General features: G+C 34.6%; 1 long non-coding RNA gene across 1 annotated transcript; it reads left to right on the top strand.

Annotated features, from left to right (window-relative positions):
- The first annotated feature begins 2,064 nt into the window (after positions 1 to 2,064).
- On the top strand, positions 2,065 to 12,815 carry LOC108846864 (uncharacterized). Its single transcript, XR_008939323.1, has 5 exons — positions 2,065 to 2,258; positions 2,379 to 2,572; positions 2,712 to 3,039; positions 10,052 to 10,138; positions 12,631 to 12,815. It is a non-coding gene; the product is annotated as an uncharacterized LOC108846864 (long non-coding RNA).
- The last annotated feature ends 660 nt before the right edge of the window (positions 12,816 to 13,475 follow it).

Below are 13,475 nucleotides of genomic sequence, written 5' to 3' on the forward strand. Positions count from 1 at the left end.
CCAAATTAAGTTTAATGGAGGATTAATTTGGGAACATGGATCTATGATAGGTTATCTGAAGAATATGCACCCCAAACACATGCAAAATTTCTAAGTTGACTAACCAAATTTATAAAAATAATTTAATTTTTATTTATAGAACTATATTTATCTAAATAATTATTTATACTTAAATAATTGTTTAAAATTATTTAAAAAAATAATAAATATAAAATAAAAAAATATTTTTGAATGGTTTCAAATTATATATTTTCAAATTCAAAATTTTTATAATAATTTCGGAAAAAAATCAATTTTTAAAACGTATTTTTAATATTTTACTTTTAAATTTCGAAAATGTTTTTTGATTTTTAAAATTTTTATTTGAATTTTTTTAATTTTTTAGAACACAATAACAATAACTAAGATAAATTAACACAATCACTTAGAATTTATATATTTATATATTGGTAGAAATAATTTAAGATAATTAAAAATATATGAACAAAACATATTATATATAAATAAGACACAATAGATAACACATCCAATAATCTGATTTGGCACAACGGTTGAGTATATGGTCTGAATCTCGGTTCGACTCCATCCAAAGACATATTATTTGTATTATTTTTCTATTATTTAATTAAAATATAAAAATCACAGCATCCTTAAAGCCATACTAGATTTTGATCCGCGCTTTCAAAGCGCGGGATTATCCCCTTTTTAAATATCATTTTAAATTATTATATGATTGTCTAATTTAATATTTTCATACATTTTATATTTTTATATAAGAATTAAATAATTATGTATTGTATATTTATTATTAGTAATATTACTATTATCATTATTATAAAAATGTTTTTTTATACTAATTAATTTGTTAAAAGATTTAAAAATGGTAAACTTATACTCAATAAATTTAATAATTTTGTGATTATATATTTTCTAAGCTTATTTTATTTACAATTGTAACTTATTAATAATATATTTTATGAAAAATGTAATAAAATTACATTTTTCAATATACATATTTTTAAATAATACATTAAATTTAAATTATAACCAAAAAAATATATTTAATAATAATTATGGATTATAAATTTGGGTTTAAAGTTGGCCATAAAGATATATTGTGGACTTTGATTTGGTTTTGGTTTGGGAATGGCCCAAAAAGAAACGATCAATATGTACAGGGAAAATGGTCATAAAGATATATTAATATCAGACCGTTCAGTTTTTTTAAAAAAAAGAGAAAAAGGGAAAGTAAAAGACAAAATATTTGTCGGTCTCATCGAAGAAACAGACGACTTGCATGTCCTGAAATTGGGACTCGAGAAGAGAATCGGTGCGAAACGATAAGAGAATCGGTGGGAATCGAAGTGACCTCATTCGATGTTGATGGATTTAGCGTTGGTGAAGATTGAAGAAGACGAATATCGAAGATGAAGCAGTCCATTTGTTTCAGGTATTAATCATAAGCCATTTTAAAATTTCGATTTGATTTCCTTTCCTGTTGTCATAATACTTGTTTTATCTTTCAGATCCACAGATGAAGAAGATGAAGCAGTCCAATGACTTTTCAGATTCGAAGATAGAACAACACAATCAAACGGAGTAATCTCATGTCTTTTTCCGCGGCGGGTTGTTCAAAGTTAAGTAACCCCATACTTTCTTTGATGATTATAACTTTCTTAATTTTTGTTCTTTGTTTTTAACATTTGATACCATATGCAATTGACAGTTCATGTGCTTGATTGATGCCTTTGCAGGTATTTATATACCTAATGCGGATGTATCCTTGTGCTTTCGAGTTTTCTCCGGTATGTATTTAGACTCTGCAGATGTCTGAAAGTTTCGTGGTGAGATTTTCTACTAAAGCTATTCTCTACCCTTCAAATTTTTGTTTCAGACTTTCCTGGTAGATTTCATGGACTGCTTGCTTTCATGACGTTTTGGCAACTTTTTGTGCAATAGGTAACCCTCTGGTTTGGTATTCTCTTCGATAGTTTAGTTCTGTGGTTAAGCAGGAAGTGATGGTGCTTTCTTGATGATTGCAGTGAAAAGGAGAGGCACGAGTGTGGGATTTCTGAAGCCTGTGAATGTCTATGGGCTTACTTGACTGATCTGCGTTCCTGCAGTGGGACTTCTGATGCCCACTGTAATCCAATTTATGATCCTTCAAAATATGATGGGCCTGCCCTGTTGAACCAAACGCTGCAGAAACCGAGGTCCAATGTAGAGCCATGGCTCTTAAGTATTCAAAAATAAAGAAGGTAACACATTTATACTATTAAATGGAATTATTTTCTTGCTTGTACAAAGTTTAGATCCAAATGTACATGCTACTATTGTTTGTTAACTTGTGTGATCTGGATAAAACAAAACTGAGACAGGAGAAAGAAGAAGCAGAAAGGAAGGTAGATGCGTTGTCTTCTACAGTGGAGTCACTGAGAGAAGAGCTGCTTAACGAAAGAAACATAAGTCGTGTAGCTAAGGAATCAGCTGAGAGAGCTATCGAAGAGCGCACAGTCGTATCAAGGGTCGTGCAATCAGTCGGCTGCATCATGAAAAGCTTGCGGTGCCATTGGTAGGTGTTCAAAACAAATTTCAAAACCCTCCTTCCAATACCAATTTGATCACTGATCACGGGTCAAACTTGGATTTGTTTCTTTTTGGATGAGTGAGTGACTTTGGATTTGTTTTTTTTTCCTTCTCTTGAAATGCAGGTTGAAGTTGCAGAACCTCTGTCAAAACTTGGTCTCGAGTTCACAATCTTTGGCCTATACGATCTTCTTCTCAGAGTGTTACCAGAAATCCAGACAAACAAAACATCTTCAAATATAAAAGATAAGTTATTCTCAGAAAGTGTCTTTTTTAGATTATATGAGACAATTTTTATTATTTCACTGTAGTGAGTTGACTTAATAGATACAATTCATATTCAGGTCTTGCACTGAAAGGTTTAGAGACAGAAGCTTTGAAGTACATGGGACAGGAGGTAGATGGTCAATAGCTCTTCGTGAAGGTGCCAGCTTCGAACTGCTATGAACCTAAGTAAGTCATGTTTACCTGAAACTGTAATTAGGCTTCGAACTGAAACTGAGATTATGATGCTGAGTACCTTCCTCTGTTGCCTTAGCTTGAATTGGTAGATAGATTAGTAGTAATTAGGCTTCGAACTGAAACTGAGATGATGATGCTGAGTACCTTCCTCTGTTTCCTTAGCTTGAATTGGTAGATAGATTATTAGTAATTAGGCTTCGAACTGAAACTGTAATTAGGTTTCGAACTGAAACTGAAATTATGATTCTTAATTCTCCTCTCATTTTTTGGATGAATGTTGGTTTAAGTATACGTTTTTAACTGAAATTAGTGTGTAAAATTTTATTAGAGATGAAGCTGGCATCTGATTATCTGGCATTTCATGTTATGTTTTCAAATATAAAACTTCATACGGTGTTTAAATATGGTTGTTGAAAGAGTCATTGTTTGTTATTGAGGCTGTCCAGCCTCATCATTTATCTCTCGAACTTTTCCAAAAGTTCAAACAATAATATAAGAGAAACTTATTAATATAAAACAGTAACTAAAAATCAAAAACCAAAGAATTTCGATTTCATAACCAAAACAGAAGCGTTTAATTATTAAAGATAAAGCAAACAATGCAAAATCATAGATTATCGAAAATCTCTCTAAAGACCACGTTTTGGGTTTGATGCTGAGGTTTTCCTTCGCTGTCAACAATCAATATCTTCAAACCTTTCTTGGAAGTCACTCTGGAAACAGCAACATATAGTTGTCCATGAGAAAAAATAGGTCTGGATAGATAAATTCCAATTTCAGAGAGTGTTTGACCCTGAATTTTATTGATAGTAATGGCGAATGCCACAGCAATAGGCAGTTGTCTCCTCCTCATCTTAAATGGTAACTTTTTATCTGAAGGAGTTATAGAGAGTCTAGGAATGAAGACATGCCGACCAATATTTTCCTTATCCCCTGTAATAACCCTCGCCTTTATCATGAAGTCATACATTTCTGTGATCTGGAGTCTAGTTCCATTCATCAATCCACCAACAGGATCAATGTTTCTTAGCACATCACTGGACAACCCACTTTCAATCGCAGGCTATGATTTGGCAATCCTGATGCTTTGATTCTGTTTAAAAATCTGGAGTAAGAGCTTGGTCATTAACAGAAAACATGTCTGAAACATCGATAGAATCAGCGCTTAAGAATATTTTTTCCTCTCCTGCATCAAAGAATTTGATCGTAAAAAAAATAAATAACACTGGAAAAATTTTACATTTAAAAAATTGAAAATTGTAACTAACCATCAAGCTTATCCAGCATATGCTGATTAATCATGTTGACATCATCGTTAGTAGGACATAGAATAGCTCTCTCCTGAAAAAACTTTGCCTCCTTGTTCTGGTGTAAAGAAGTAGTATCTCCACACACTGCTGAACTTATAGCTTCTATTGGATCTTTAGCATCAAGAATTAGAAACTCCTCGGGGATGTCGATATCAGCGTCCCCATCATTTCCACCACCAATCTTTCCATCTCCAATATCTAATATCCATTGTGAGAACTCCTGGAAGTCTTTTGCCTCCTCAGCCGACAAATTATTGGACAACAGACGCATATTCTTGGTTAACTGCAAAACTTTCACATGCTTCCATAGATAAGATGAATTCAGAGCAGCCAAAACAATCTCTGTCCTTCCAGCTCCATGAATGACAGGCAACACTTGTCTAAAATCTCCACCAAAAACAACAACTTTGCCACCAAAAGGTCTTTTATCTTTATCTCCAACAATGTCCAACAGACTCCTATCCAATGATTCAAAACAATGCTTGCTCATCATTGGAGCTTCATCCCAGATGATGAGGGAGGCTGCTTTCACCAGTTCCGCTTTATCAGTGCCTGGTATAAGTTTGCAAATCGAAAAATCATCTGGATTGATAGGAATTGCAAATCGAGAATGAGCAGTCCTTCCTCCTTGCAGCAACAGAGACACTATCCCACTCGAAGCAACATTTAGACAAATTTCGCGTCTAACATGTACTGCAGCAGAAAGCAATCTCCACAAGAAAGTCTTGCCTGTACCACCAAATCCATAAACAAAAAACACCCCTCCTTTCTTATTGAAAACAGCATCAGTAATCTCATCGAATATCTTTTTCTGCTCATCCGTTAGTTTTGGAATGTCACGCTGAAGATCAGCTTTTAACTCATCATGATCGTAACTGAGCTCGTCCATAATCAAATATTGTTATTAACAATGTCTGGTATTGGTTGAGGCATAGATTTCCACTTCTCCAAAGAAGTTCCATTACTATTTAACAACTTCTCAATCTCTATTAGTGCATACTGTTTTTTTTTTCCGCATCACTCAAACTAAGATCTTCATAAAACAAATAAAAAAAATATTAGTACCAATTCATAAGAGATTGCCGAGAAATGATGCTGTAAAAATTTTTATTATAAGAAAATAGAATTAAAAATTTTAAATCTGGTCTATGTAATAGCTTTCTTCTCTTATGCTCAATGTCTTCAGAAAGAAGCTCCCAGGTTTCTTCCCAAACGACTTCTGGATTTGACAAAGTTTTAGACATGAGCATGATAACAAAAGCTTGCCGCAAATAAGATGCAGAACCAGTGAAACTTGCTCTTTTGAGGTCCTCTATATATTCCTAATCATCTTCTAAAAGTCCCATTGCAAAACATGTTTCCTTGTATGAAGAATACTCGACCCCTTCAAATGTCTTAATATCTTCATAACATGTTGGACCTCTAACAACGTTAAGCAACACACGACAATAGAATGCGTCTTTAATCTCACGTGGTGCATAATTGATTCTCCCAATGCTGAATCCTTTCTTCCTATCGTTAATTTTTTTTCTTTCTTACTCCAAGTAAACCTTGTTGGAATTTCAGCTAAAGTGAGAGTCTTCGCTACTGCACTGACCTTGTTCAATCCAAACCAACCCAAAAACATAGTGTTTTCAATAAGCTTCCGGCTAGTTACTTCTTCATATGTATCATCATCTTTGAAAATAATGATTTGTTTGCCTTCAAGATGCCACTGCAATCTCTCCACTGGTGTTGATCTGTAGTGAATATGAAAGCTGAAAATCCTCCAACCACCTTCGCAGGCTGAGACATATCTGAACATATTAATAGCAAAATGATCAGGATAATAAAAAAAAGCCAATGACTTCGAATATTTACAAATAAATTTTAAACGTCTGCTAAAAGAAGTACCTGCAGTTGAAGAAGTCCTTAATTTCATTTTTTTTTTCTCGTTCAACCCCCCATTCTGGTCGGCAGATGTCTTTTCTGGCGGCTCAACAGCAATGGTGACACGATCCTGCTCTTTGTTAATATACTTGAATAAGTATTTGATAGAACCGGACTGATTGCACCACTCCACGTTAATGTGAGCACGGAAACGAAGAGACAACTCCTTGTTGTATGGAATCACATAGCTGTTGTTACATTTGAAACTTTTTTTTCAACAAATCGGTCTGGCTGTTCTCGTCTTCTGTAAATAGGGAACCCTTCTTTGTTGACTGTAGTAACATCAGCATAAGCTTTTGGATACATCTTCGAACATAAACCATTTTCCATGCATGGCGAATTCATGTTAACAGCTCCACATGGACCATGAATCATCATATCTTTAATAATATCATAAAGCTCTGGTTCTTTGTCCTTATCTGGAATCTCAGCAGAGATAACCTTGTCAATGTCATCAGTGGTAGGAAATTTAGAGGAAGCATGCATGAACAACAGAATATGTGCATGTGGTAGCCCACGTTTCTGCCACTCAACGGTGTACATAGCTGAAATATATAAAAAAATTAGTAAAAGATTTATAAATATAACACATAATTACTCACATGACACTGTCTTCCCCAGCAGTTCTTTATCCGTTAAATCAATCATGAGAGAATCAAGTTTGATTTTGAAAATCCTTCCAATAATATCAGGTCTGTCATCAGCAATAAGGTTCCTCTTTTGTAGATACCTGGTTATTTCAGGCCATTTAGGATTGCAAGTGAATGTTATAAACAGATCAGGAAACCCAAAATACTTGCATATAGCCATTGCATCCATGTAGTTGTTCTTCATGTATCTTGGTCCTCCTGTGAATGAGGCTGGTAGCAAAAATCGCTCTCCTTGGTCATGCATATCCTTCTTTCCCGCATTTCCAGCCTGTTGTATAGAGTCAAATGCATCTGATCGAAGGCTTTTTGGTTCATCCTTAGACAGCAAAGCCTGTTAGACTCGATGGAGGTATAAGAATCAACCAAAAACTGCTGAAACAAACGTTTCGAATGCAGAAGTGTATGACACTCATTCTCCTTTTCTTGTTGACGAAATGCATACCACTGCCTCATACTAATATTCTGCCTCTTTAGTTTAGCAGTAGCTTCTGTTTCTCTCTTTTTTATCCCAAGTCTGAAGCCATCTTCACCATAAGTAAATATCAGAGGATATTGAAGTGCCAAGTAAGAAGGGTGAATCTCACTAATCCTCTTTAGCCAACCAGTTTGTTTCTCTTGCAGCACGATATCTCTTTTATCCATGTCCAAATTAAAATCTCCTGGAATTAATGCTGCAACCTCTGATGTTGTAGGAGTGTCATATGTCCTTCCATCTTTTGCACGACTGCTAATAATGCGCATATGGAATGTGTCCTCTGGATTAGTGTCAAATCTATCCTTTGCTGATCTAAATTGATGGACATATGGATTGACCTCGTTTAGCATCTTCATTAATAACTCAATAACTTGTTTCCGAATTGTCTCCTTTTTAGATGTTCCGAAGTTTTCCTGTACTTTCTGCAAAGAAAAAGACACGATTATTAATATACAAAGGTTTACAAACCAAACGAAAATATAAGAAATTTAGAGACACATTATACCCAATTATAGAAGCACGGTTAGTAACTTCATTTTCTGTATCGACAATATAGAGCTGTCCAAACTTAGCAGGATCCCCAGGAGGATGCTTTAAACTACCCATCAAATGATAGTTCTCTCCTTGAAGTACAAACATCTTTAGAGGGCCACATCCTTTCGGAACTGAGCGGTCGCATTTACCACCAAGGGATGTAAATGAGAAAACCATATTTAACTGGCGAATGTTATCTCTGAAGTATATGCTTTTTGCGTCATTCCCAGAAAGTAATTGTTTCAATGTTGCTGGTGAATCCTTTAACAGTGGAAGTTGGACTTGTCCTTGACCACAACAAAGAGCAAATTTGGGTTTACGGGTGTTCTTTTTGTTTTTTATCCTTTCACCATACCACATAATAGCCCCACAATGCTCACATTTGAAAGTAGGATCACCGTCATCAATGTAACCTGTTTATTACATAAAAGCAAAATCATTAGCTGAAAATTAACAAAAAAACACAAGCGCTTTAAAAATCAAGTCAATGACACGAACTGAGTACCATATTGTTTCCGAGAAGATGTAGCTTTTGTCATCCGCTTGCATGAAGCATCTGTAGATAACATAGGGTCGCATCCTATAGTTTCTGAATCGCTTGTGTCACTTTCTTCGCTACTGCAGTCATAGACTTGTTCGTTGTATAATTCAGACTCTTCTGATAATAAAAAAATAATAAAATTGGTTATGGATATTTATTTAAATAGATATACATCAAAACTAAGGTAAAGAATAATAAATTTAAACCTTCATAGTCGCACTGGTATGGTTGGTCCTCATCATCCTCACTTGAAGGATTATCATCTACACAACCATCGAATTGGGCTTCCAATGTTTTCCTAACACTATTGGTTATAGTTATACTCTCGAACTTGTCATCTCCAGCAAGTACCTTTCCCTTCCCTTTAGCTGAAAATAGTAATGGTCGAATCAGGAGTTACCAATTGTAGAAAAGTGTGAGAAGATATACAAATTGTTGGACTTATAGTATTTACCCTTAGTAGATATCTTGGTAATACATGAACGACTTGTAGAAGATGTTCCAAATTGACCAGGGAAGGTAGTGGGTGTAGGAAGTACATTGGAAATATCAGTTAGAACCCCTGATTTGGCATTGTGTTTCTTTCTGGAAAACGTAGAGGGTGTATGGTCAGTGACATCTTTGGTTGCCGATCTCTTTCTCTTAAGAGTTGTTGAAACATTGCTAGATCCTCCAACGATGTTGCTGACGGTAGTTTGATTGCTCGATTGTGCTAATTGAAAAACATTGAATTTTCTTAGAACAAACTCAATGACTATATATAAAACTACATATCAGAGTGTGCTCTTACACATCAACTTATGGGAATTTCTCTTCAATCTTTTTCCTTGGCCATTCTCATCTATTCCATTATCTGTATAGAAGAAGTAAAATTTTAGTATTGAGGTAAAGCAAAAATACTAAATCATGTATACAAAGATGTTTAGTGGAAGGACTAAACCAGTAGCATCGTTGGCTCCAATAGAAATAGTCGAGGATGGTATTTTATGATGAATATTGGAGATATCAGATAGAACCCTTGGAAAAGCTTTGCTAAGAGGAATTGAAGTTCCAGTGTTGTTCATATTAGAAGTACAGGGCTGTGAATTCTCTGATTCATTGTTGTTTGATCTTCTCTTTCTTTTCCTTTGTTGTGTGGGTATCAAATCTTCAGATCCTGGAGGGACATCTTTGTTTGAGTTTTTCATCGTGGTTTGGTAGACTGAAAATTACGGCAAACAGTTGTGATGTGTAGGTTTTCTAATTAGTTTAGTAACTTAACACGGGAATAAAATCCTCCAAAATCGTGCAGTATCTTATAAAATATTTGAATAGCTTTAATAGTAAAGATATTATATAATTCAGTAAATATTTCCTATATTTGGCAAACTTATAATTTCAATATAATTTACATTTATATATTCTTGGTGCAGTCTGTTTTACACAACAGTATGATGATATGAAGCATTGTCGATAGTAATATATTCTTGGTGCAGTCTGTTGATGAGGTTAATTTTTGGACTTGCCAGTATGTTTTCTAAGTAGTTTATTGACTTAATAGTAGAAATATACAATTGGTGTGCAGGTCGAGCAGTTAAGGTTTAGAGACAGAAGCTTTATCCATTTTCAGGACATGGGACAGAGACATGACTGCTTAGCAATAGGAACCAAAGTAAGTGCATTCAAAAGCTCAAAAACGTAGTAATTAGATTTTGCAGTGAAACTCGTAGTTAGGAAAATAAACCGGAAGATTTATTCTTGTCGATGGGTCAAAATCTGAAGTTATTATCATATTTAAGCAGATTATTATTTTGGTAGGAATAAACAAAAAAAATTACAAAAATATAATAAGTAATGGGGATAAATAGACGTATTGAAAAAATCACAAATCCAACATAATAATTGAGGAAAGCAAAAACCAAACAACTTCAAAAAATAAACTCAAAACCAAAAACACAGAAATTAAAAGGAAAATAGTCTTCTTGCAAACTTAGCCACATTTCTTAGCAGCATCTTCTGCCTTCTCTTGTTTTACTTTCATTAAGCATGGTCTCTTTGTTGTGGAACTGATGTCAGGGTGAGAAATAGACTCATCTTCTTTTCTCTTACTGGATGGTGTGGACACATAGTCATTGAGTTCTTGGCTATCAGTTAAGTTAACAGAATCCTGCATAAAAAACATTGAAAGGTCGTTTAGAAATCAGTCATCAATAAAAAAAGCATCATTTCACCATAGATTATCAAAGTTAACCTCATCAACACTGGTAATTGTCAAGGGCGGATCAGAGCTAACTGGTGTGAGTGCACCAGTCAAGCAATCGAGCCTGTCTTTGTAGATTTTTCCGACCTTGAAAATCTCAGCACCATAAGATACATTGTCCTTCTCAACATAGACTCCAAATGTGAAACTTTTTCCAATCAAATCAGTAATAGCCTCTGGTATTAAACTTGTGTCTTCAAGCTGTTAAAATATATTTCATAGATTAGTTGTCAGTAGGATGTCTAAAATATGTAAGTTCAAAAATAGATTATAATTTACCTCTTCCCAACTTCCATTAAGCAACTTGAGTGGAGTCTCAGCAACAATCCCATTAGCAACTTTGTCTAGGATCATTATTTTTGAAACACCGGTATCATCTCTGACTATCAAGTGAAGCCAGAACCTTGCGAGTTGATAGACATTGTCAAAATTTTATTAACTGTTAAACACCACTATAAGTTTGATAGAATGCGGTTCTCTTAAAGTTTTAAAAATACCTTGGTGATACTTTGAAGACAGAGTCATCGCATGTCTCACACCACCAAATATGAGTGGTGATCTGAACTCCATTCACCTTCTTAATCTTAGTTCCGGTTTTGATCACCCTTTTCTGGCATGCATCACAACCAAAGTAATACCAGGACCAGTCCATGTCAATTTCATAGACGTAGCAAGTGACCAAACATCTACCAACCTACACTTGACAAAAAATGGTTAAATACAAATACACAATCTATACAATGTAATATATGGAATATAAAAGACTTAAACTGCTTACTTGAGTTGATCCAAGCAACTCATGGATTTTCTTAGTGGGGTATTGCAACCACTTATCACGGTGTCCAATCCTATCTGGATGACCAACTTGGTTGCTACCCTCCTCCTTACTTTCAATGAGCATTAGACTTTTCTCATCTCCAGTGTCCCTTAAAGTCACCGAAATTTTGAAGTTAGTATGCAACACAAATAACTACCATAAATAAACAATAGCTTATGCACTTACATATCTTTAAATGCTTCTGCATCTGGTATCGTAGGGTTGATGATCATTTGAGAAGCATCATAGGAGTTACAGATTTGTAGTTCTCCTGTTGCCGATACCATTTAGTAGTGTAGGAAATAGACAGTCTTGTTTATTATTTATATTCATATTATTTTATTTAGAATGAAATAGATAGGAGTTCAAATATGTACCTCTAAACTTCCCAATTTTAGCAAACCTCAAAAGCAAAGTAACCATTCCATCGTCTTCATTGCTGGCAGAGTGGAGAATGTCGGTTAATTTGCCCCAAATGCAGCATGGTAGCCTCACATCACTAACGCGCAAGTGAAAAAGAAAGGTTAGTTATAATATGTTTTAAAAAATTTCCTATTATATTTTTTTGAATTATACAGAGGTATCCTGGCCCCATCGAAATAGTCCAGACTAGTCACGTGTTGCCACATGTCGGTCCTCTGTCCCTGGCGATGCCGAAATGTTAATTCCCCAGTGGCCGGGATTCGAACCCAGGTGGCGGAACTCACAGCTGTGAACCCTTTACCAACTGAGCTAGAAGCCCCGGTTACCTATTATATTTTTAGATGTTACAAAACTTACTTCATGTCTCTTAGGATGAATTCTAGTTTTTTACGCTGGTTCCCCCCAGAACAAAGAATTGTTTCGACATCACCACAATCCAAAACTTGGCCCAGCACATCTGTTAAAAAAACATTGAAAATAAATAAATTGTAGGAAGTATACAATTAAATTTATAAAGTATCGCTGTAGTTCTTTACCAATTAGTAGATTTTCATCAAGTGTTCCAGTCAAAACTGTCTGGAAATCAACCAAATTAAGATACAACTCATCATTGATGAAATTGGACCGAGTCACAGCTGTTGCTTGATTGAACACAATCTTGTAGGTATGGTTGATAGTGCGAAATGCTCCTCCAGCAGGTCTAACATGGAAGTTTCGGACATTGCGCCATGCTCCAACAGGAAGAAGCCTTCCTTTACTCTCAAAGTAAGTTTTTTTGCAGCTTCCATGGATTTTATCCCCCTTGTACATGTTACAAAAAAATTAGAAATATAACATCATTACACGCTTGTTGAAAATACAAAAAAAAAAATCATAACCAAATAACATCAGAACACATATAACCAAGTTAGGATTGCTTACATTTTCATCAGAGAAGACGAATTCCATGGTTTCCCCACCTTGATTAATGTTCTGTGTCAAGGAATGTAGGACCTTCACATGAACAACCTTGTTAGTGTGTCTTGGTTTCAACTCGCTGATAGGGGTGATTTCTTGAGTAGCAGGTTTCAAAGCCATTTTTTTCGATTGAGGGGAATGAGTTTGGTGAGGAAGAGACGTAGGTATTTATAATAGGAAGAGATAATAGGTCGTAAATTAGGTATTTCGAAAACTTGCAGGCTACTCAAAATATCAAAGAGATTTTAATAGTTAATAACAATTAATAATAGTAATAAATGTAGTTACTAATTTGTTAAGATATTTATTTAGTGAATTTCGTAACATGCAATCAAGATTTTGACAATAAAAACTGGCCGAAAATTTAGGAGAATAATGGAAAGGAATGGATTTTTTAAAAATTATAGTTACAATCGATTTGGTATAAGGAATATAGAGAATATTATGTGGATCAAATAATAAATGCTTTCCAATATTTTATGAGTTTAACGGAAAGCAAGGGATGATTTGAAAAATCATAATTATAATATATTTGGTATCGAGATCTTAAAA

This window comes from Raphanus sativus, unplaced genomic scaffold (assembly GCF_000801105.2).
Source record: "Raphanus sativus cultivar WK10039 unplaced genomic scaffold, ASM80110v3 Scaffold0035, whole genome shotgun sequence".
NCBI classification, from domain to species: domain Eukaryota; kingdom Viridiplantae; phylum Streptophyta; class Magnoliopsida; order Brassicales; family Brassicaceae; genus Raphanus; species Raphanus sativus.